Source organism: Peromyscus maniculatus, chromosome X (assembly GCF_049852395.1).
Source record: "Peromyscus maniculatus bairdii isolate BWxNUB_F1_BW_parent chromosome X, HU_Pman_BW_mat_3.1, whole genome shotgun sequence".
Taxonomy (NCBI): Eukaryota; Metazoa; Chordata; class Mammalia; order Rodentia; family Cricetidae; genus Peromyscus; species Peromyscus maniculatus.
The window spans coordinates 11,774,416-11,779,462 of NC_134875.1; the positions used below are offsets into that span (position 1 = coordinate 11,774,416).

General features: G+C 35.7%; 1 pseudogene; it reads right to left on the reverse strand.

Annotated features, from left to right (window-relative positions):
• Positions 1 to 2,056: 2,056 nt before the first annotated feature.
• On the reverse strand, positions 2,057 to 2,775 carry LOC102914832 (SIN3-HDAC complex-associated factor pseudogene; annotated as a pseudogene).
• Positions 2,776 to 5,047: the final 2,272 nt, after the last annotated feature.

Consider the following 5,047-nt stretch of genomic DNA (forward strand, 5'->3'; position numbering starts at 1 on the left):
ATCATTTTATTTATAAGTTTGATGATAATAGTTAATCCTAACAATGTCACATTTCCCAAATTTAGATTTGTTGGAGAGTGCATCATCAAAATTGGTATTTAATTTCTGTCACAGTAAGGAGATATATATATATATATATATATATATATATATATATATATATATCTTATCAATTATTTACACACTGCAAGCCCTCTAAGAAATATATCATATAAGCTGAGTATGTGGTTCATTGAGTTGTCATTACTATTATAAATGACTAGTACTCTCTTTTTTATTTTCTAATAAGACTAAATTTATTCAATACCCTAGAGTAAAGTTTTGATTATAAGAATCCAACAGTATAAAAAGTACAAAACATATCTGTAGATTTCTAATATATTAATATAAAGTGCATGACTACATACAGTACATCCTACAGGCAGAGAGTGGAGGGGGAGAAGACTGTGGTTGAGGTCTAGTAATAAATAAATACAAAAGTAGAGATGATCCATCAAAGTATATTCTACCACCAATACTGCAGCCAAATGCACAAAAAAAAAATCCCATGTCAAAGTAAAACAGGAGAATGGTAATAGCTGGACTCTGTACTACATCAAGGGCCATGGAGAACCAACCCACTCATTGAATAGTCTGTACATGTGGTGGCATGTACTAGGTAGGTTTTTCCAAAAAGGAAACGGACACACAATGTAAAACTATAAAACTATAAGATGCCACAAACTGTGGCCCTCCTTGTTGTGAAACACTAACAGACGTTAATAAAAATCCAGTTTTTAAAATAATTATAAGTGACAGAATACTAAGGCAGCCATATACCTCTCCCTCTGTGAGAGGTCTGAAATGGCACTATTGTTTTTCCTGAATTTTGAGAATAGGAAATCAGACAACTTCAGTAGGGCTCAACTGAGAAGCCCTTGCTGAGAGCTCCATGTGAGGAGCTCCATTCAGCTATCTTGATGTTCAGGAGCCCAACTCCAAGAAGCCAACCTCAACACACAACTCTTTTCTTCTAATCAACTTTAAATAGTGGGAGAAAAATAAAACAACAAAACCCCAAACCCTAGTAAAGTTATGACAAGGCAAAAAGCTACTCTATAGAAAAAAAATCTCCACAAAGGTCAACTGAGGTAATCCAGAGCTAGAACTGAATCATGTGGATTTCAGTGAATCCCAGACAATTGTGTAACAGCAATGTCAATTATTTACATACTGCAAGCCCTCTAAGAAATGTGCCCCAAGCAGCATCAACTGTGCCCCATGCATCCCCAGGACTTACACATTCTGTTTAAGTAGTTTCTAACCACCTGTTCCCTACCGTGTGGTGATGCTTTGGTACTATCCCTATAGGACCCTGCCCATCCTACAGGCTTGCCTTCCCCAGAAAGAGCTCTGGTTTTGGTTGATAAGGTTCACATAAAGTATTTTATCAAATATTATGATGAAGGGAGGCGACAGGTACTACCTGTGTTCAGAAATTGCTTCCTCTTTCAAGCTATTTGCAGAAAGCTCATTCTGTCCTGCTTAATAATCAGTAGTACAGGTCTGATTCATCATAACTTGGCAACACCTTAGCATTTAAAAATGTTTAACTACCTCTAGGGGCAGGTCATGCTACTGAGTTATGACAAATTATCATGAGGGAAAAGAAGTATAGCCAGCCATTTTTAAATGCCCCTACCACTGCCTCTCCACACAAAGACTAAACTACATGTGGTTTATCACACAACAAATCCCATCTCTGTCCCCTGAAATCCCCTAATTTTGTTCATTAAAGGGGATTTAAAAAAAAAAAGACTTAAAGAGCACTTTACAGCAGCATTCAGCTTTCCTATGAAATACTTAAATATTATGTACACTTTTTTCTTGTAGTAAGCTAGGAACTGGCTTCAGAGTTTGTTGGATGGGGGGATGGGTAACCCATTAAAAATTATTCTAGAAAATGTCTTTTGGCAGAATAGCAGGTATCCAAGTTAAAAATAGGAAGGTCAGTTTGTTGCTTTGTGGTCTTTTCAAAGTTTAAATCACTCTTTGTTCCCTTCTACACGAACCCCAGTCACCACTCCTGAGTGGAGATGGGCAGAGGCGCCGGGCCCTGCTCCTCAGGTTTCTCAGCAGCTGCTTTCTTGCTGCTGCAGCAAGGCTTGAAGAGATGTGTGTTGATGAGGACTTCCCCCAAACGGCCCTTATAGATGATAGATGACACCACAACATACTTTCTGTCTTTTCCAGTAGGTAAGATCTAAAAAGAAAAAAAAAAACAGAGTTCTATTAGAGCTGGAAGCCATCTCTGTATCCGAGCCATAATCTGACTGGCTACTGTAGCAGGGAGACTGGGCTGGAGAGGCACTTGAGGTGTTGCTGTGAGCATCAGAATTGTGGCGTTTAAATTGCTTCTGCATCTTACTGATCTCGTTGCTTTTCATCCTGTTTCCAGATAGAGTTTTCACTTTCTTTGGTTTCAGTGTTATCTTTAGATTGGGTCCTGTCCTTGTATCTACCACATGATTCCAGGTTTCTTTTTCTTTTCTTTTCTTTTTTTTTTTTCAATCTTGCTGGCAACTTCTTCCATCTTTTCACAAGCAGTGCACAGGCATTGCAGATGTCTCCAGAGCGAGTCTCATGCAACCAAAAACAGCACTGGAAGTCCTTTTCATAACGTTTACTGTCCGTGAACCGAGAGCTGGAGGACTTGGCTCTGCAGATGCAGCAGCCCTCTATACTTCGGTACATCTTTGGCTTGTGAAAACCAAACATCTTTTCTTCTGGGCAATAGCTTCCTTGCGCAACAGCGTACCCACAGTGTGGCTTTTTTTTTTTTTGTTTGTTTTGAGACAGTGTTTCGGTGTGTAGTTCTGTATGTCCTAGAACTTGCTCTGTAGACTAGTCCAGCTTCAAACTCAAAGATCTGCCTCCTTCTGCCTCCCAGTTGCTGGTATTAAAGGTATGTGCTACCACCCCCCAGCTAGTATTTTCTTCTATAAGTAGAACTTGTTCAAGACAATGATTTTTTAATCTTCTAATTAATAAGAGGCAAATGTAATTTCAATGGACTTCTTTCACAGATTTTTAAAAATTTCTTTCTATTTTCTATAAAAATCTGATTCATTATTTGTATGTAAAACTTATACAAGCTGTGACCAAAGACAAAGCCATCTTATATTATGATCCCAAAGCATAGTTGCTTAGAGACTCAAAATAGAAAGTAATTTCTAGTGAGCTCATCCAAACTTTAGCCTACATAGTTTCTCTTTTTTTGCAGCAAAATGACTTGGCTAACATTCCAACCAAGGACCATAAACCAGCAGTGTGCATAGATATTAAGAATAAAGATATATTTAGATAGATTGCATAGATTCAGGAGGCTGAGACCATCTCTCTTTAACACAGTAGAATGTCATTTTTATTCCAGTCAAAGGCCAGGGTTTTCTAGTAATACTCTCTACTTAAAGATGCAAAAAGGCAATTTAACAATTAGATTGTATGCCTTTCAAAGAAAATCTAAGTACATCTGTTTCTCTAATTATTGTGCACTATTATAAACTGATAAATCATAGTTATGATTTCAAAAATAATGTCTTAGAAATTTTCATTTTATACTTCCACACAATATGTTAGTGCTTCTATTCTAAACCTACTTGTTTATCCGGACTTGTTACCATGTCTACCGCTTACCCTGGCAAGTGAGTTTCTCCAGGATGTGAAGTGCCTTTTATTTCCTCTTTGCCCATGTTGCTGAGTAGTTAGATTGAGATACACAACTACCTGTGAATATTTGTTGAATGAACTTCATATTATAGAATCCAAGTTGGAAAGATATTGCTTGTTTCATGGGAATAATGTAAGGAATAATACAAGTGGGTTGGCCAGCTTTCTTTATCTAGAATGTGATTCTTTAATCGATATCCTTTCTTCTACTAATAGGGGTGACAAATGAAAAGTAGGAAAAGAAGATTGACTTTAGTTTCATGATAGTGGTAATTTTAGTTAAACAAATTATTACATATTCCATTGTTTTATATATGCAATCTAAATTTAATTGAGAAATTTGCAGTTTTATATATTAAATAAGGAAAAATCCACCAATAACAGTAGGTTTTCCAATGGGACATGAGATAAAAGAGAGTTCTTGCTCAAATTAATTACTGGAATTTATTTTACAAGTACAACCAAATCAATTTAAAAAAAACATGTTGGATGATATTTTGGCTATATTCATCATGATGCAAGTTTCATTGAAATGATGAGAAAATGAGGAATGTTTGGCCACTTCCTTGATAATCTTTTGTTCCCCTAAAAGGAACTTTACTCTCCTGGAAAAAAAATCTGTTGACTAGATGAGGGAAGATGTAAGATATACAAATAACTTTAGAGGGTAATGAAAAATACATAGGATTATGTGCATATGGTATGAGTAATAATGAAAAAGACTTAGTTCACATGATGACTAGTTATTGATGTTGCCATAACAACTATTAAAATTTTTTTCCAATTTCCAGAAAAATATATTTATGTATATATGTTATGATGACATAAAACTTTTTCACCAGGGCTGCAACTGTAGCTTAGTTGGTAGAGGTCTTTCCTATAATGTAAAAAGCCCTGGATTCAATCCCCAGCACTACATCACTGGGTGTGGTGGTGGTGTAGGCCTACAAACTGGTACATGGGAGATAGAGGCAGGAATATCAAAAGGCCAAGATCAGTCTCAACCATATAAGGTTTTAAGCATAATATATTAAATAAATTCTTAAATAAAATGTTGCTTTAATATTATAATGTAAAGCAAAGAAATATTTATATATTAAGCCAAGCATTTTATGATCAAAATATACCACAAGGAACATGTTTTAGTTTGTATAACAAGTGAATGGGATAAAGACATAGCATGTTGTGATGTTCTTTAATTCATGGTGAAGATTAATTCTTTCCTTGGATTTTAAAAATGCCTTCACAGAGAACCATTATGGTGTCTCAATGTAGCTTTCCATTTTATAATCTCAATTTTAAATCAATGTCTTATACAGTATAGTACACATTCCCAAAC